The 20,960-nt window shown below is 41.0% G+C and overlaps 1 pseudogene; it reads right to left on the bottom strand.

Moving 5' to 3' along the window:
• Positions 1-405: 405 nt before the first annotated feature.
• On the bottom strand, positions 406-18,314 carry LOC120500723 (annotated as a pseudogene).
• Between the last annotated feature and the right edge of the window lie 2,646 nt (positions 18,315-20,960).

Here is a 20,960-nt window from a genome sequence, read left to right as displayed (position 1 = left end):
TCCATCTTTCTTGTAAGCCCCCTTCAGGTACTGGAAGGCTGCAGTTAGGTCACACTGAAATCTTCTCTTCTCCAGGCTGAACAATCCCAATTCTTCTAACTTTTACCCATAGGAGAGATTCTCCATCCCTTTAATCTTGGCCCATCTTGGTGGCCCTCCTCTCCAATAGATCAATGTTCTTCCTGTGCTGGGGACCCCAGAGGTCAATGCAGTACTCAAGGTGGGGTTTCAAGACAGGAGAGCAGAGGGGCAGAATCCCCTCCCTCACTCTCCTGCCCATTCTGCTTTGGGTGCAGCCCAGACACAACTGCCTTTCTGAGGCGCAAGTTCACATGGCTGGCTCATGTCCAGCCTCTCACCCACCAGCACCCCCAGTCCTTCTCAGCAGGGCTGCTCTGCATCTGCTCATCCCCAGCCTGTGCTGATACCACAACCCCAACCCAGGTGCAGCACTTTGAACTTGGTCTTGTTAAACCTCATGAGATTCCCATGGACCCACTTCTTGAGCTTGTCCAGGTCCCTCTGGATGGCATCCCCTCCTTGAGGTGTGTCAACCACACTACTCAGCTTGGTGTCATCTGCAAATTTGCTGAGACTGCACTCAATCCCTTCATCTACACCATTAATGAAGATATTGAATAACACTGGTACCAGCATGGACTCCTGAGGATCACCACTTGTCACTGGGACTGGGAGCCATAGGCCACTGCCCTCTGGATGCAACCATCTAACCATTTCTTTATCCACCTAACAGCCCACCAATCAAATCCATCTCTCTCCAATTTAGAGAGAAGGACATTGTAGGATGCCATGTAGAAGACCTTACACAAGCCCAGCTAGATGACATCCATAACCATTCCACTGTCCACTGATGCAGACATCCCATCATAGAAGGCCAGCACTTTGGTCAGGCAGGACTTGCCCTTGGTGCAGCCATGCTGGGTGTCCCAAATCACCTCCTGTTCTCCGTGTGCCTTAGCACAGCTTCTAGGAGATCTGTCCCATTATCTTCCCAGGCACAGAGGTGGGGCAGACAGGTTGGTAGTTCCCAGGATCCGATCCTCTTTTTTACTCTTTTTAAAGATGAGTGCAATGTTTCCCTTTTTCAGTCACCTGGGACTTCACTTGACTGGAATGGGAAGGGGAAATTGTCCCATACCTGTGGTAACTCCGCCAAAAGATTCAGAGCTGCAAAGAAAAAACTGATAAGCCTTTTTGTAAAAGTTATATAGATATAAATATAGATCCATGCACAGGTTCCGGATTCACAATCACAATGATCAGAAGTGTGTGTTGTCATCCAGCTCTTGTGTTTGGACACATAGGGCCGACACAAAATAAGAAACTGGCATCATGTGTCACTCAGACATTGACCTGCTGTCTCAGGAAAGGACACAAGCTGGACATTTAGAACTGGATGAGAAAAAATAATTGCCAAACTTGGAATAATCTGATCTGAAGTTAGTCTGACACTCAGAACAGTTTATAAGTAATGGAAAAATCAGATCTATAAAAGCTCATACATTCACTCAGGCCCGCAGTTAACCTGGTTTCAATTCCTCCCTGGATAATCTGAGGGAAGCTGACTGTCAGTCAAAGATGTCACATTAAAGCATATGTTTTTAGTTCTTTTCAATACTGAAAAATTGTCATGTTCTCATCTGCAGGTTGTTGGGATATTCTCTGTTTTAACTGCTTTCCTGAACAGGATTGCTTTATTGAATCAGGGCCACAGAAAACATCTGTCTCTGTAGCACAGGGGATGATCTTCACAAAGCTCATCATCAGGAATGAATAAAGCACTAAACCAACATTTAAAAAAAATTTTTTTTTTGCTATTAATTAGAGAATTAAATGAAATAAATGAAAATAAACAATGAAGTAAACCAGAACTTGTATCATTATCTTGATGCTATTCATGATTTCTGTCTTTTGTGCTCTTTGGGTAACAAGATTACTTAAAATAATGGAATTAGTCATTAGAAAATAAAAAGTCAACTTTCTCTTTACTTGCTTGTGAAAGATTGTTTCTTGTACTTTCTACTGTCTCACCTAGATTAACTTTAAAAGAGTAAAGGATTCATCACTTTTCTTTTTTCACCTGGGGGAAAAAAACTCCAAAAAGCTCAAAATTAGGAATATTTCTAAAGCTTAGTTTAAATGTTTTCCTTCCTAGCTCTATTTACACCTGGACTCCTTCCTGGAGAGTGGCTTGAAGTTATATTCTTATGACTGATAATATACCAGTTTACCCTTTTAATATCAGAAACTAAGACATCTAAATAAAAAAAAAAATCATAAGACTTTATGAAGATATATGAAATGCTGTCATTGATGCTCTATGAATGTTGACATCAAGAATACCACAGAATTGGGTTGATTCTGGTTTACTCTTTTCTTTATAGAAAACATAACATTGAAATTAGCGCATTTGTATATTAAAAAAATCTGAATTTAGAAGTTGACAGATTAATATACACTATTTTTTATAGAAAAACAAAGTCCATTATGCTTCATTTTAGTAAATTTTCTTCATACAGTCAGCAATTGCTTATGCTGTGTTTTGTTCCATTTACTGGAATTTTATATCCCTTGTGTTGTGATTTGATTTCAAGATAACAATTTAAAAAAATTTGTGAAGAATATTTAATCTACGATTCCAGCCATGAAACCATTCTGTAGATAGGAGAACTGAAGAAAGTCTGAGCTGCTTCCCTCAGGTCAGGTAGTCATGGCTGTGCTGTGTGCTCTCAGGACACTTGTGTCTCCTGTGCTGGTTTCCTTTCCTGTGTGGAGGAGACAGCCCTGAGACACAGGGCTGGATGTGGCCACGGTGTCGATGCCTTCCCACAGAGCCTTCCCACTGTCTGGCAAATCCTTGCCTGGAGGAGAGTGGACCATGCAGCCTGTGCAGTGGCATGACCCTCAACCAGCCAAAAATAATGAAAAAGTCTCCACGAACCTCAGGTCTCAACACAGGTCTCAGATTTTACATTTTCATTTTACACCCAGAGCCAGTTCCATTGCAACTCTTTGCATATTTAGATGGAGATGGACCTGAAGACTGAATATGACTGACAAAAGGGACTGATTCAGATGTCCTACATAAAGTCTAAACAAAAATACGAATTCTGACTTAATTCATGCTTACCATGGTGGTGGGATCAGAATTTAAACTTACAGTGAGTTCATCAGTGGGTCTAATGCATGTAATTCCAACCTGCTATTTCAAAGCTTTAGTGTGAAAATTTTGTTCAAACTGTAGCTATACTAAAATTCAAACTCCCATTTTTCTGTGATACAACAACATAGATAGCAATTCTTAATCCTATAGCCTTTCTAAAATAATATTTTTTAAAATGTGACCTGCCACATTAATTTTTTTATGTGTTTTGAAGTTTTTTGGGGTTTTTTTGGGGTTGTTTTTTTTTTTTTTTGGGGGGTGTGGAGATTAGGTGCATCAGAAAAAGACCACTCTTACCTTGACAAGACAATAGACAGGATATTTCTCTAATTTATGTTAAATTTATAAAAATCTAAGAATAACATCAGTGAAATCTCCATTGATTTGTCAGGTGGAAGTAAAAGGAGTCAGATAATTTTTAATTTCTCTTTTGCAGTTTTTCTATCCAGCCAGACAGGTGTGCTGGCCACATTATGTTACCATATGTCTGGAGAAATTGTTTTTAGAATAGCTAATACTATATTTGAGAAAATTTCATGTAGCATATGCCATTTAATATATACAAATTTTGTCCATACAATTATACCATTGGGTAAAATATACAAAATCAAGTTGTATTTAAGAGAATTTTTGGTTATAAGCCAATGCAAATATTATTCTCCCATTATTCCAGAAAGAGATTAGGTGTAGAGTGGTGGCTTGTGCAGCATCTGCCAATGGCTGACTAATTGCATGCCCATCATTATTGCATCCCCATATACAATGTGAGTGAAAATTCAGAGCAGAACCACGCTGCACAGCATACTTCAAATAGCAGTGGTCATTTTGAGGCAAATTATTATATATTTTTTCAGTGTTAATTTCACTCAGCTATTTCAGTGTCCTCAGGGACTTAGAGCATCACAGTGCTGGAAACAAAGTACTGGACATGTGTCTAATATAATTAAAAAGGCAGAGAATAATACATGTGCACAAACTGCTCAACTTTTTCAAATTTATTTCTCAACAAAGTACAGAATAAAGAGAAAACTTTACTACACTACTCTCTATGTATCCTGTCTATCAGTGAATGGTTTACAAGACAGGATCCTGGGAATGTTGTACATTATAACAGGGGAAAATAATTAGAGCAACCACAATGTATATACAGCCAGAGAGACATCTTGTAAAAACATTTCCTATAATTGCACTGTGACAAAATGTGCAGTTAAATATTGTACACATGGTGAAAATTACACCACAATTAATAGCATGCTTCTAACATAATTAATTATTAATGGTTTTTAGTAGTTCAGAAAAAAACTCCTATCACTGTGTGCTGTTTCACATGATAATATTGTTAGACAACAACTCTCAGCAATTTTCATAAGCCAGGAAGTGTTGCTGATGCAGAAAATTTCTGCCTACATTCAAAATGCCTTTCCCTGATCCCATTTTAAGTTGCATGCTAAAACTGAGATGTTGAGACAACAGACTGAGAACACTCCCCAGTTTAATTGATTAATTTTGCTGGAAAATGTGTCTGTATTTAGATAAATGGGGGTTGATTTCTCCCCTTTGCCACATTTGGTATCCTGTTGCATGAAAACTGTGGTGTTGCATGTCCCTTTAATTGTTGCAAGTGGACTCTTTTTATTGTAGTGTGCATTCAAAGCTATCCCCCAAAACAGGACATTTCCCGTTGCTAATTGAAAGACAAGCTGGGTTATTTTGTTTCTTCCACATCTGGGATGGCCAGGGACAGTCAGACATAGCAGTTGTCACCTCAGTGAAAGCTGAACCAGTATCCCAACGCTGTGTTAATAGTTGCTGTTCAAAAGGACATATCCCTTGAACTTGAGTATTACTATATGAATATCCCAGTAACTTACAATCTCCTCCACCACTTAAAGACCTACTGATATTCACAGCCATTAAATGCCTCTTCCATGTCCTGACCACACGCAGCAAGGCTAATTACTCTTGGGGAACTTAAATTCCCACTTCAATTTCAACAGGACTGCACTTAATTTCTGCACAAATCTCTTATACAGCAACAGTGTTTGCTGCAGAGGACATCAGAACACAGGGCTCTGAGGAACTTTCTGGGCCATTAAGTCAATTCCCCTGTTACAGTAAGCAAACACATTGTATGATTTCTTTCATACACTCCAACATAAAAGTTGTTGGGTTTTGGCCTCTGTTACTCAACTGGAGAATATTCCAAAGTGCACTTGCTCTAAGAATGAAGAGTTGCCTTCTAGTTTCAAACTTAAACTTGTTTTTTTCTCAGTTGACATCAACCATACATGCGGAATGATTTTAATTTAGTTTAAATAACTTTTCTCCCTGCTGCTTTCCCTTGTGCCCTCCCCCTTGCCCTCATTTTACCAGTTTAACCAAGACCATTTCTTCCATCCTCTCAGAGGGACAAAGACACTTCTTTTGAGCCTGCATGGGACATTTGCTGCATCTGCACGACGTTCAAATGGCTTTTCTAAAGACAGAAGTTGAGAAGACGTCTAGCCAGAGCCCTGTAGGTTGATGCTAGTATTTTTTGCCCACACTGGGAGTAATTTGACAGACAAATTCTGGAACTGCTTTTGTCTTTTAGTGGTTCCATCACATTGATGCCTCTTAGTCAAGGCTTGATCAACAAGTAAAAATCTGCTATGAACAGATGAGCCCTGAGCTTCTAGCAGATTTTTTTACATTATTTTTATTATTATACTTTATTCTATTCCAATGTGGACTCTTAAACTTTGTTCTCTCTGAAAGACTTGTGTTGGCAACGCCTCTAAACCCTGCAGATCAGTACATTTTGTCATGACCCTTTTCATATTTGCATCAAGTCTCTGAGAAAGTATTAAGCAAAATCAGCATTGGTTTACAGTCTGGTTTCATCCCTTGCCACAGACTGCTGCTGTCCACATTCATGACTCCTGTTACCTGTTTTACAATGCCATGCCTGATTCCTCTCATTAAGACAAGTAAAAGTTGCCTATTTGTTTCCAAAGCATATTTTTGTAAAATCTTGATAGTTTATATTTTACACATTATTTTTGTGGAAAACGTAACAGTTCAGTGTCCTCTACCTCTGTTAAATTATTACTTGTCATTTTCTATGTTTAATTTATCTCCTAGTGATCCTTCCAGGATCTTTTCCAAAGCCTGATGTAGAGCCTTACACACAGTTTAGATCAGACTTTTATGTCCATGGCTGTCTACGTACCTTTTCCTGCAGTTAAGTACAGCTGTTTCCCTTGCCACTCTCCTGCCTGTAGTGACAATGCTCACTCCACCCTAGTGTGTTATGAACCTTGCAGTTCTCAGCAGCACATCTTCCAGCCTTGCAGGATGGAGACAGGAGATACATCCCACTCAAGAAGAACTTTGAAGCTGAAATATGCACTTGGATTCTACATTCCCAGTGATCCCTTCCCATCTGTCCTCATGGCCAATGCTGTCATCCCTCCTGAACTCTGGGGCAAAAGATTTACGACACATTAGAGAGTTCTCACACAATTCTCACTGGTTTTGACTTTTGTAACAAGGATTTCCTCTACAGCAGTCCTTTTTTCAGTTCCTATAAGTTCCCTGCTTATTCCCAATATTCTTCCTGAGCCAGTAGTTCCCTCTGCCAGGTCTGAAATACATCCCTACGTAATTTTCCCCATGGCACTTTTATGTATTCTCAGCATCTTTGACCTGAAGCATTTCCAAACCTTTTCCACTTTGAAGACCCTGAGAAACCCAGTCCCAGCTGTCTCTCCCAACCAGTCCCTTCAATTTTTCAAAGTTTGTTCCACTTAACTACGAAATCTTAATTAGAGAACTATATTTTTTGTTTATCCTTCCATTTAAACTGAGTCAGCTCAAGACCACTCATGTTAAACAACTGCCAAGTCCCATCCAAAAAGTGACTGAACTTTATTAGTGGATGAAGTGATTGCTGCCTGCAGTACATTGAGCCAAATCCTGACACCTTTCTTCTGCCCTCTTTACCCTGGCATGAGTTTGCTGAAATCAATGGGAATTTTGTTTATGTAACTAAAGGATTGGGCCTACAGTTCATAGTTTTCTTTGAAATCCCTTAATATGAAAGGTGCTACACAAATACATTATTATTTTATTTTCTATAAAGCACAAAATATTATTGGCCATTGAAAGTTTATGGAAACTTGAAGCAATGGCAGCTGGCATTGACCTTTTCCCCAGCCTAGGAGTCCCTAGGATAACACAGATGTCATGTGCAATGAAATTAATGTTGTGAGTACAGCTGTTTAGTAAAATAAAGGAAGATAAAATAGAAACAATTGCCTAACTTGATATGGGATCTTTTACATCTTTTTTCTTTATCTTATGCTACAGTGTGCAGCTTATTGACTCATCCAGTGCCAGATAGGCTTTTTCCCTTCTGTAAAACCAGTTTGCACTTGCAATTACTGCTGGGAAGCATTATTTGAAATGATGAAGTGTAGGAAGTAGAGCCAACAAGAACATTTTACACATTTAGCAAGTACACCCAGAGTTCTCTTTGCAATTTACTTATAGACTTAACTTGATTGTTTTCAGGCTAATATGCACAATTTGGAGAATTGAAATAGCCTTCTATAAGGTTTAAACACAATCCCATAAACTGAATCAATTGTGAAAATAAGTTTTACCTCAAGACCCCACAATGAGGTATCTATTACCAGGAGCTCTAAGCAAATGTTCTTTTAATTAGCTACATTTATCTTTAATGCCTGTTTTGACAGCAACTCTAACATAAACATACATTACAAATACAGAAAATCCAGCTCAAAGTATGGTTAATTTTTATGCTTGACAGAGCCATTTGGAAAAAATAACTGTGACCTTTTTGGAGCCTGGAAAAAAAAAATCTTAATGTGATGTCATTATAACATAGTTTCAGAAACCAAGAAGAAACAGTGGCATCTGTAGCTAAAGTACAATAACAATTCTTAAACTATTCCTTAAATGTAGCAATAAAACCCTAAAAAGACCTTTGGGCCTTATGCTGAGGCAGCTGAAAAATCATGTTAAATAATTTCTGTAAGGACAACAGTAATTATAAACCCGATTAAAGTTTTATTTACCTACATTTTATTCCTAGAGTGTCTTAAATGAGGACTGTGAAACCAGATGGTTACAGAGCACACATGATGGATATAGTCCATCAAGCATGTCCATTGCCATGGAAACAACAGGAATAACATTATCTTTAGTGTCTATTTCTTCACAAAACTTTTCATTTAAGTGTTGCTGCCAATCTAAGCAAAGTCCATATGAATACCTAAGTACCAGCTCAAAAAACCAGGTTTGCTTCCCCCACCCCACAGTAAGTGTGACAGACACTGCTGAGTGTTGCAGGAATGATAGTAGCCTGTGTCCTCACCTTGGTCCAAGCTGTACTCAGCTGCTTCTCAACAGACATTCTTTGGGTTTGTTGGGGGGGTTCTGTTTGCCTTTTTTTTTTTTAATAATTTGATTAGGGTTATGATTTTGAGCTGTCCTATTCAAACAATTGAATTGTTATTTGAATGAATAAAAAAACCCCCAGGTGATAAAAATGTCTTTTTTTTCTCATTTTCTGCATCAATGAAAGGAACCAGAGACAGAGCAGAAGACAGAGAGTTTGACAAAGACATGAGACAATACAGATGTGTTTTATGGGTCATCATAACCTTGCAAGTGAGTATGTGGATTACAAAACCATAAATCTGAAGCAGAATGAGAGAATGTATGCACATAGAGAGAGCAGACAGCATTGACACCGTACTAACCTGAAATGGTCTATCTTCATCCTCTCTATTATGGATGTTTAATTTTCAAGAAAATAAATGTTCTGTCCTGCCCTTAGCTTTTCCCTCTTATCCTATTTCATAATAATAAACAGGACATGATGCTGTATGTAAAAATCCATACCCAGCCTCCAAAAGCCACAAAATTGCATATTTTCTGGTTTATATTCACCTCAGGAATATGTGGGACACATTGATGGTCTGAAATGCTTTTAAGAATCCACTGATTGTAGAAGATAGGGGCCACTCCAGAGTGGAGTGAATCTCCAGTATTTCATCTGCTTGTTCAAGTCTGTCCATGAGGCAAAGGCTCTACTTGTCCCTGGGAAAGTACACAGCAAAAATCCTACTGGTACCACTGGGGAGTGCTTAATCTAATTCCCTCACACAAAGTACACCTAGCAGGTCAATCCCGTGGCACATATATGCAGGTTAAAGCATTTTAACCACAAAATTGTCTCACCATGTGTTCCCACAGCCAACAGCCTCAATGATGTGTTATGCCACACAGTCACTAGATCAAGAGTTGTTGCCAAAACTTGTGAAAACATTCCTGGAACCACGTGAATATGATCTGTGCCTTTGTTCTGTGCAATATACACACCTATGAAAAAACTACCTCTAACAAAAAATTGAGGATTTGAAGATGTCATGCTGAGTAAGACCATCTGCTTAAGAATTTCACACATTGGGAAGCCAGTGTGGAATATGCATCATGGTCCCTGTGGCTTGCAGAGGGAGGGCTGTGATGCAGAGACCTGTACCAACATGAGCTGGAAGCAAAACAGCCACAGCTGCGTGCTCCACAGCTTGGACTGCTGTAAGAACATGCCCAAAACACTTGTGCCAGTGTACATTGCATATGTGACTTGCTGCCATCAGCATGTCAGGAACACAGCTCTGCACAGGCAGTATTTGGGACTGCTCCCTCAAGTTCATTGGTGCACTCAGGGGCTCTGGGTCTGTCACAGGGGCACAGTGGCCACAGACAGCCGAAATTTCTGCTGAGCTGCAGATATTCTCACCTGAGGGGTATCACATTACTTCAGTGCTTTCCATTTCCACGTTCAAACTCTGCATACCTGTGCCCTGACCCCTACTTAAGTCCAGTGTCCTATCATATTCCCTCTCCACCCTCCACTGAGGCCAGTGATCTTAGACTAATTCCCTTACACTCTGCACTTCATGGAGAGCATTTGATTTTTACTGTTCAATATTTGGGTCCCCTGGCTTTATAAGGAGGATATTTTTCCTCATATGAGAATTTCCCAGTGTTATTAAAACAAAGGACAGCATACTGTGCAAAATGCAGTGTGCACAAATTCACATAGAGTGCATTTTCCCAGGCGTAGTATGGTGACTAACCACCTTAGAGCTGGCCAGAGGCCCCCACAACACACATCTTTGATTTGCTTCTACAAAAGAAGTTGTCATAGTGCCCATTTGTCTCAGGTTTTGCAGCTGGCATAGAGGACGACCAAAAAATTTATACTTTTTTTTTCCAGGACAGGATCTACTTATTTTACTTAGAAAAAATATGTATGAAGGTCTCACTAATTCTGTCACATTACTCTTATTTCTGTATTGCTGAATAAGCAGGGCTGTTCACCTGCTGCCTCATACACAAAAATTGTCTTCATATGCCTGGGTGAGGGAGGCTCCAGAACGACTTTAATACAGACCATACACTCCTTCAACAACTGGCTTTGTTTTCTGAAACATCTGTAACCTGGGGCCCGATCACCCCATACAGGAGAGAAACAGCCCCTTCTGAAGCCAAACCCAGCTCAGCCACCCCCTGGCTTTACCTTCCACATTCTTTCATTGCCCTGCATTGTTCAGCTCTGCCTCTGACACAGATTTGCCTGTCAGCTGGGGATTGGGGCTGTCACTCCCCAGCTTCCCAGGGGTCACCACGAGCCTCGCAGAGTGCACGGCCACTGCAGGCAAGCAGCGTGCACACACCACACACAGCTCTTTACCTTCTCCCCTCTTCGGCTCCCCAGAAAGCAGAAACCCAGAGAAATTGCTGCGCAATGCGCTTATAAAGTTTTTAATTCAGTATTTGCTGTTTTCAGCTCTTATTGGAAAAACAGTTCAAAGAAATGAGCCTTTCCTTGGACCAGAAAGTTGTGCTGCAAACAACTAGGGAAAATTTAGGTCCCAATAAATATGTCCTGCAGCTATTAAGGGGAGGTAAATAGACCAGACAGAAAAGGACTGGAAACAACAGAGTGGAGCAGCTGCATGCATTGCATTAAAACGTTTATCATCTGGCCTAGTTGGAGTTGTACTTTACATTGTGAATTTATTATATTTTGGCTTAATAAAAGTGAATTCTCACATTCTTCCAAAGTTTTAACTAAGTCCAGATATGCTTCCCACACATTTCCTCATGATCTCAAATTGTGTTCTTTAACTACTACATCAGTGATAAATTTCAAGAAATATATGAATAAATAAGGCCTTGTCAGGTGCATTTATCATATCAAAGTCCCTTTCCTCAGACAAGATGTACAGACATAACTTTGAAAATAAGCTTCATTCTCACTGGTAAACAATGAATGCATCGAAAAAGAACCAGAAATGAAATGAAAGAAACACAAGATAGATGTTGAAAACCATGCTGCTCAAGGAAGGAGGGAAAGAGAGAAGGAGGGAAGGAGGGAAGGAGGGAAGGAGGGAAGGAGGGAGGGAAGGAGGGAAGGAGGGAAGGAAGGAAGGAAGGAAGGAAGGAAGGAAGGAAGGAAGGAAGGAAGGAAGGAAGGAAGGAAGGAAGGAATACAAGGGGCCCTCTTTCCTCTTTATCCATAGCATCCACTTGGATTATAAATAGTTAAGAAGGTCAGACTAACGAGTGCCTGTGAGTAAGGAGACTGGACACACCAGGACTCAACTCATCTGGTTCTTTTTTTGCTGCTGTGAAAAAAACAGCTAGTGGTAACATTATTTTCTAAAGTCAAAATCCTGCTAAGCAAAGCAGAAGTATTATTATATTCTTTGTATAATTGTTAAGAGAAATTATTTTTAAAATTAGACATAAATCTTTCTACAAGCCTTACTAAGTTTGAAATTACCTTGAAGTTGTTTAACATAATTAGCTTTCAGACATTATTTCTATGTGTTAAAAATGTACTATGAAGAGCTAGAAACCTGAGAACACACTGAAGTGCAGAGTGGGCTTGAAGAATTAAATGAATGTAGTCAGAGAGGGTTATGTATTACCAAAAGGAAAGGTCCCCAGATCTGGAAACCAGTTTACTGATTCTTGTCAACTGAAATGAGTGAAATGAGATCTATTTTCCTTTTTTCCCCCCTTCTTTCTTTTTTCTTCCTATTTTTATCTCCCCAGGAAAGGAACTGTGAACCTGAACTATTTATAGGAGAAGGTGATTCAGTGAAAGGAGATGATGTAGGTGTCCCAAAATCTATGTTATTTTATAAATAAACCCATTCAAATTCTCCAAAGAGAAAAATAAAATAACATTATAGAATTACTAAAATGTGGAATCACCCATGTTAAGAAATGATGAAGCTCTTTCCACAACCTGATCTGACCAGCCAGATTGTTTGCCAAGGGTCAATTTACAACTGCCACACAAGGTTCATTTTAATTACACTGTCCAGACAAGCCTCAAAAGTCCCATTTTCCCATTTGTTTATCTGAGAGAGTGTCACATAAATTGGCTGATCACTGTTTTCCTCAGCCATTTCCAAAAAACCCACGGGGAAGAAGGGGAGAATGGAAAAGGGAAAGCTGTCAATGCCTCACTCCTGAAAGGAAAAAAAGACAGACATGAAGCTGGATGTTCCTTGAAGAGGGGATGACAGAGAAGGGTTGCAGTGCAGCTGGCACTGACGTGTTGCTCCGGGATGGCAGCAGCGGGTCAGGACGAGTGGTGGGACAGCCAGCCCTGGCAACACTGCACAGGGTGGACAGGGAGAGGGATGGGGACACAGCAGGACCCTGCCTTGGCATGGCAGCACAGCCCTGAGCATGATCCTGCTCCTTCCACCTGCCCACGGGCTGGGCTGAGCACGCCCTGCCCTGCTGTGCGGCGCACGGCGGCCACCCAGCTCTGCTCAGGCAAATGAGAGGAAGCAGCTTTTCCAGGGGGGGGATCCCATTTACATGCATCTTATGCTGCATTATGCAGGAATAAGTTAGACCCTTTGATTTCATGATTGTAAATTTTCCTCCTGCTGACAGAAAGAGTAATTGCTGTGACCAGAATCAAACTGATTGCTTAAAATGTTGAAGCTGACTTTTGTTCCACTTCCACAATGTATACATATCTGAAAAATGAGGTTTAGAGGGATAGATATGGTATTGGTGTTTACCAGAAGTATCTTTGAAATGCTTTGTAGTGCCAAAGTATATAGAGGGCTCATTTACTGTGTTGGAAGACTAAATGCAATGGGGCTGTTTCTGCAGAAATAAAATATATGTGTGTTTTTATTTCCTGTTCTCTTACATAATCTTGTTATTAGTTTGAAACTCTCCAGGCATTCTGTAGGTGATAAAAAGAGAAGAAAAGTTATTTCTAGAAAGCTGAGAAGTTCTTATTTCTTCTGGTTTTAAACTAAACATGCCAGCTTAAGCAGAAAGGTGTAACCACACTCCGCTTCAGGGACAGGATAGCAGTCGGGCCAAGAAATGAAAATAAAGGTCAAAGCAATTTCCATAAGGAGATGCAGCCGAAGGCCGCCCATCCCTTCCAGAGACACCCGCCGTGCTGCAGAGAGGGGATAGCAAGGAGGGCTGACGTTGTGAAGGGAAAAGCAGCCCCCAGGAGAAATCAGATGAGGAGCTGTTCTCCAGTTTGCCTTGCATGCCTCTCCTGGGGGTTTAATCACACCCTTCCAAATCTTCTCCCACACAAAGACATGTGGGAGCAGGGAGGCAGCCCCAAGCTTTCAGCTGTTCCTTGTCCATGCAGGAGAGACACATGGTTTGCTCCAGCCCTTCCCTGTTCCCATCCACGGCCACTGTTATTAATATATACTCTGGGGCAAATCAGCACTGCACACTCCACACATGCTATCCAAATTTGAGTAAACTCACTGAAACATGGAGCCTTTGGGGGTTAATCAACTGTTCAAGTGAAAAAGGTTATTTTGATTAGGGTTTGGTAGGCTGAGTTCAGATGACTATTGTTGTAGATGCAGAGAAATGGGGTAATAATCCCCTGAGCATTCAAAGACTTCATTTTCCTAGGTCTGTCCCTTGTCTAGCTGGCCATCCTTCCCACTCTGCACATGTTGCACAGATACATCACCACTTTAGATGATAAGGAGGAAGACTGTCACGCAGCAGTTTCTTCTTCCAGCCTCTTTCCCAGAAACTGTGTCAGCTGAATAAACATTCCTTTCTCTTCAAGAAATGAGGAATGAGCTCACAACGGGGTTGATAAGGGTGGAATCCTCCCCAACCCCATCATACCCAGAGGTGGGGGCAGACCCATGCCCCTGAAGCCCTTCAGCCTTCTTCCATCCCTCCCCATTTCATCTCCAGCTGTACAGCATGAAGAGCCATCGGCAAGTTAATTTAATATACTCAGCCCTGTACCACCTGGCCCTGGCATTATTTGAAGTGTCTGAAGAACAGTTCTGATGTGTAATAACCTTATTCAACCACTTAGCTCACCTTACTCAAGCACTGTTATCTCATGGTTATCCTATACAATATTTATTTTCATTACTATTAAATCACTGTAAATTTCATGGTGTGTTGGATTTACATCCTGAAGAACATTGGGAAGGACTAGGAAGAAATTTAAACCTGTACTAAAGATTCCTGAAAATCTTCCTAGTTCATTTTCCAAAGCACCCCCAAAAAAGTTAAGTCTAATAATATTTGGGGAGTTTCCTACAGAAAAATATGAAAGTATCTGAATAATTTAATATTTACAATGACCCTCTGAAAACCTTTAAAAATAGCTCGCTCTGAGGACTAAATCTAAATGGCATTACACAGCCTTGTAAAAACAGATAAAGCATCACTTCACGGGAATGTATAAACAGAAAACTAATTTCGCCCTTTCTGTAGGGAACACTGGTGAAAAGGAAAGCTATTGCAAAATATCTGTGTGGCTAAGGAAACTGTGGTTTCACCAGGACTGAGATTAATGGGCACAAGCAAGGGGACAACATGGATAAGCAGAGAGCTGCAGAGATGGGAGATCTCTCCACAGCCACAGCTGCTCCAGGAGAGACAGAGGCTGCAAAAAAACTAGGGCTTGCTTAGAAAATGTCCTTTGCAGCATTCCCTCAATGAGCCTGAGCACCAGCCCACGTGGATGAATTGTAGACATACAATAGCATTACTCCCTCCTGTTCACCAGCCCCCAGAGCAGTCATCTGTTGCAGTTGCTTTTTGAGTCCCAAATACTGCTTCCACAAGTGCCCTACCCTTGTACAATCCTCTCATAATTAATGTTCTGCTGTGCTACTCTGTATTGCTGATGTTGTGAGAGCCTCGTGCAGAGCTGCTCCACCTGCAGAGGGTGGAAATGCAGGACAAAAGGCAGCTACCTTTATTCTGAAATGGACATCTGTAGTGTTTCAGCCACCTCTACACCACTCTCCATTTGGTTTCACAAGTACACCACTAAAGTCTAGTTCAAATGAAGTACTGTGCTGAACTGTTTTAACAGGCTTAAACTCTGAAGTCCCCAAGCCTATTTTATTAATCCTCCAGAGGCTTATAATGATGCCACTCAAGGGAACATAGCCTATAAGAGAAAGGTATGTTAATTTTTTTATTGTTACACAGAGAAATTAAAATACATGGATTATTGCACTTGCCTCATAACTGTGCATGCTACATGCAAAAAATGATAATAAAAATGAAGTCATGCTTTTTATAATGTAACTACTAGAATAATTTTATGTGAGTAACTACTATTTGGGATACATTTTAAATGCTACAAAATTCTTAGATGGCTGTTTCAGCATACTGTATTAATCAACTCGGGGTAATTGTATGATGGCCCAAAAGTCAAACTTTTCCTTAAGTTTCCTGACCTTGACCTGAAAAAAATGTTATAACAAAATTTCAGATTGGGTTTCTTTAAGGCAACAGTTCCTCTTACCTAAACATACCTTTGAAATGGAGAGAAAGAGCTTGCTGATAAATGTTTCAACACCATACTTTATTAAAACAAGTTATTTCTGTTGTTTACTATGTGGTTAGGCCATGATGAAAAGCAGATCTTCACCAATACATTTTTGTGCAAATTCCTTACCTTTCTGTTTACAAAAGAAAGTGAAGTACCTTTCAGTGGTATTTGTCACAGAGCACTAGCAGCCAACAATGCACACTGTCAACTGCTTAAGGTTTCACTTCCTAATTAACTTTCCTAGAAGCAAAAGAACTGTCTGAAAACACAAAGCTCTCACATTTACCCTCCTGCCACTCCATCCTATTCATCCCCAGCTGCACGGCTGCGGCCACCAAGAGCAACAAAGTCCTGGAGGAGGGTCCCCACAGCCCAAAACATCAAGGGGGTAACCTGAGCAGCCTGACTACAGAGCAAATTAGTTATCTGCCTTAGTGGGGGCTTTTAAAAGAGATTATGACTCAATTGCAAGTCCACCACGGACTCCTTGATGTTAATACTTTTTTAAAATGACCCATTCCTCTTTTTCTTTTTGCTTTATATAAAATCCTTTTCAAATTCATTGGTTTCTTTCTAGGCTTGTTGAGTGAATGTACTCTCCTCAGGTACAAGCCATCTTTTGTTCAACCAAACAGCAAAAATGCAAAATATAGCTGAAATTTTTAGGGTGGGTGTTAGTATCTACTTGCATGTGATCAACAGAAAAAAACAATATTCCATGGACCAGCTCACAAGTATTATCACGCTTTCCATTGCAAAACTGCTTTAATTTGAACAGTTAGAAATGCAGTCCAACAAAAAAGTAGGCATGGATCCTGTCTATTTTAAACACAGTTCCCTCTTTCTTTCCATGGTTACTTACGGATTGACTTCTGAGTATTATGTATGTCTTTTAGAGCATGGTTGGTTTACCTGCAGCAAAGTTCTGTAATAGTTATCAAGGCACAAACCAGATGAAAAACGCTGAACACAGATGTCAAACACAAATATTATTTCACCAAGTTTCTACAAATAAGCTTTGGCTAAATGTCCTCCTAACAATGTGCCCCATCTTCTGCTGTTCATTGACCCTTGGGTTGGACCAGGCTTTTATTGCTCTGACCATTGTTTAAAAGCAACGTTCACATGAGTCTCAAAGGCGTGGAAAACTGACATGTTTTGACTTTTCTACTGTAAGTTACTTTCATGTCAGGATGATGGTAAATTATTAATTGCATTATACCTTGAATGTCTCCAGATGACCGCAGATTGTGAAGCTCATCTAAACACAGGTTTGCAAGCTGATCGACCCAGCACACATTCAGGTAGCTGAATTGCAAAATGACAGATTCATCAACTGAATGAGCTGCTATCAGATAATATTAGCTGGCAGATGTCTCAAAAGAAATAGTCGACGTCTGCAGAGGTCTGGCAATTACATGTTTACAGGTCCAACACCTGCCTCAGTGATAGTATTTATTTCACAAATCATTTTAATGGCCGTTTTCTCCAGCACACAAAATACTTAGCCTTGAAGGTAAAAAGTTCAGCGCCGGGCACCTCTTCCCTGCAGCGGGAGAAGAAAGGGAGGCGAAGCGCTGCGGAGGCGGCGTTGAGTGATGCCCTGCCCCGGCCGCCACCCAGGAGAGCACGGCGGGGCTGGCACCGCTCCCGGGGCTCCTCGGGGCCCAGCGGCACCGGGCGGGGCTGTCCCGCAGCCGGGAGCGGGGCAGGGGGCACGGGCTGTGCCCCGCAGGTCGCAGCCGCCTCTCCCGGAGCCGTGCCCGGGCGGTGCTGCTCCGCCGCTCCCAGCAGAGCCGCTTCCACAGCGCAGGAGGCAGTGACACTAATAACCACTAATCCTCTCAAAGGCTTCCTGGGCTCTTGCCAGGTCAGCTTTAATCAAGTGTGACTATGAAAAAAGTAAAAAAAACTTTTGGAGGGCTGGGTTACATAACGCAGCAAACCTTACAAACGCAGCAAACCCAGTCCCCTAAAGCCAGGCAGGTAGCTGCTTACAAAGCTGCTTGCTCACGGGTAGCATGGACCATCTGCTTAGGAAAACATGACCAGCAAGTAATCACACAAGAAACAACCTGACCTAGGGTATATTTGTCTCACTAAATGGCCATGTTTCAAGTCATCAAATCCACAAGCACCATATTTCAATGGTAAGCCAGAAGCATTTAGATTGCTGGTGATGTAGATGTATGGTGGATAGATAGACTGGGCTCTAAGCTCCATTTCTCCTGCAGACTCATGAGCATATTAATGGCCATAAGCCACTCAAATGCAATGCTGTCATGCTACTTAATAGCAAGCTCTGGGCTCAGGTACATCAAGTAATCAACAGTCTAGACACATAGTGAAGATTAATAAATTATTCCTTTCTATAATTAAACAATATTTACATAAGAAAATACATTAAATATATTAAGAGCAGGAAATCACTGGGATAAGTCCAGATGTTGCTTCCTAACTGCAAACTATAAAATGTGAAGTGCAGTGGGTGCCACTGAAATCAAGCTACCTAAATTAAATTAATGAAGTAATTTCCTATTCTGAGTTTGAAAGACAAAAAAAAAAAAAAAAAAAAAGACAGCTGTTAGGGTACGCAGGAACAATTACAGAAGTGAAGACCTTACCAGCTAGCCCACTGAACAAACATTTTACACTTCCTACTCAGGAACTTTCAATCCATTTTTAAACAAGGAACTTAACGTTTTCCATACCTGCAGGATAAAATTTTTGAGAGCACATGAGTTATCGGAGAGCACATGAAGTAAGGTATGGCTCCAGGCATGGTAAATAGCCTGATAAATACCCACAGGCCCCTCAAAACTCAACTGCTTTGCTTAATCCTCTCAGCAAATTTGTGGGGTTTCTTTCTCTCCCTGCCAGACTAATTCTCACAGAGGTGCAGCACACATTTGCTCACACAGCAGTTGCATGCAGGCAGTGTCCCCACCGTGTAGCCCTCCTCCCTGTCAGGCAGCAAGTGACACTGCTGCAGTGCCAGGACACAGACATGGAGCACCATGCTCTGGTTTCACAAGGAAAAATCTGGTGTACAGAAGCTATGCCTGGCATGGCAGCACACACAGGTTATTATAGATTTGTAACAGCTCTCTGGACACCACACTCCACACGGAAGAAGATTATCCTTGCTCGTATGAGCTCGTACTTTAAACAGGCAGCCTGGCAGGCGAGGGCTGCTTTGTGTCCTGAAACACCTTGCTTTCCCTCCCTCACTCCAGCCTGCCACTGGTGTTTTGCAAACCTCTAACTAAACCTGGCAGCTACAGATATCTCTTTGAAAAATTCCAGGTGTTCAGCAAAAAGATCCAAAGAACTTAGTTTCATTGGCTAAATCAAAAAAATGTTCAAATTAGGGAATGCATCTCTATTTCTATGGAAGAGCTGCAGCACCAGAGTCTGACACCCGTTTTCTAAATGGAAGATCAGGCTTGATCACACTGCTCTTGTGCATCCCCTCAAAGGACTCTTCTTCCAGGCTGAAGCTAGACAAGGACAGGGAATTTCAATTTTTTTAGGATATTGAGTTCCAGATGAAATATAAAATACTTATTTAGAATTTTTGACATTTTTTTCCATCTGTAATAAAAAAGACCAGCAGACTGCATCAATCCTGGACCATCTGGGCCTTGCCATGGCTCAGGATCAGGGTCAAACCAGGGGCTCAAGTAGGTCCCAGGTTACCAACAGATGGGCACCCAATGGCAGGTGCCTCTATAACCCCTGGCACTGCTACCCCATCCCACCAAAGGCAGACAGGCAGGAGCATCACAGTTCTCCCACCAGCTAAATCCCAGCTGCTGCTGGGCATTCAGTGCCCTCTTGTTTTTTTCCAATTAGTTTTTGTGGCTTTTGAGTTACCTTAGGTTTTTACATTAACGTGTTTTTTATTTCCTAGAGGGTGTTAGGGAGGTAGAGGGAGGGTGAGAATATCCAGATGATTGTATGGACTTTTCAAGACACAATCTTTAGTGCTTAGGTTTTGCACTGGTGGGAGGAAGGGAAACCAAACCCCAATATTCTGTTACTGTCATAAACTCCTCCAATTCTCCCACTTTCAATACTTCTAAAATTAGGGTCATGCACCGTTGCCTCACTATATCCTTTTCACTCTGCTCTTTATAGATATTCTATATGAGGCAAGTCTACAGTTTCTGTCATCATTAGAGGATTTCATGACAAATGGGCTATAAGCCTCAACCTTTAATCCTTCCTATTCATGCAAGCGTAGAGACCCCAGGGAGCGCTCGCATCGTGTTCTCACGGATGAGATTCTCTCCGAGTGAATCTCTTTCCTCTGAGGAGATTCAGCATCCACCTCATCAATGGTACCTCTCTGAAGGGAGGTTTCTAAAGCACCTCCATGTGAATCTTCACACTAATGAAGTAGTTATGGATAAAAAAATGCATCCAGGCAAAATCCCTGGACACAAGGAAGACAAATAGCACAACTCTCGTTGCCATTAGGCCGTGCTGAGCAGACCACATTGTACAAATGCTACACATGGAAATACTGTAGGTGCATCCCTGTTTAAAAATATAATACTCATCTTGCTATTATTCCTATTATTTCCTGATCCATAACATCCTGATTCAAGAAATCCTGAATTTCAGCTTTCCTAGAAAGCCTAATGCTCCTCCCTTCATATCCCTTAAGAGCAGAGATATTAGATTGGATTCTCAGATGAAACAGTCATTATCTGGAGAAATAGTAAAATATCAACAATGAATTTCATAGATAGAAAACTAAAAATGAAGGTTGAGATTATATTTAGAAAAAAAAGGCAAATTCATTCAGTAAGAAATGCATAGACAAGATTCTTAAGCACTCTACATAATAAGGTGTAATAATGT

This window comes from Passer montanus, unplaced genomic scaffold (assembly GCF_014805655.1).
Source record: "Passer montanus isolate IOZ18808 unplaced genomic scaffold, ASM1480565v1 scaffold19, whole genome shotgun sequence".
Taxonomy (NCBI): Eukaryota; Metazoa; Chordata; class Aves; order Passeriformes; family Passeridae; genus Passer; species Passer montanus.
The sequence above is the reverse complement of the archived record's forward strand: the minus strand, read 5'-3'. Positions and strand labels throughout refer to the sequence as shown.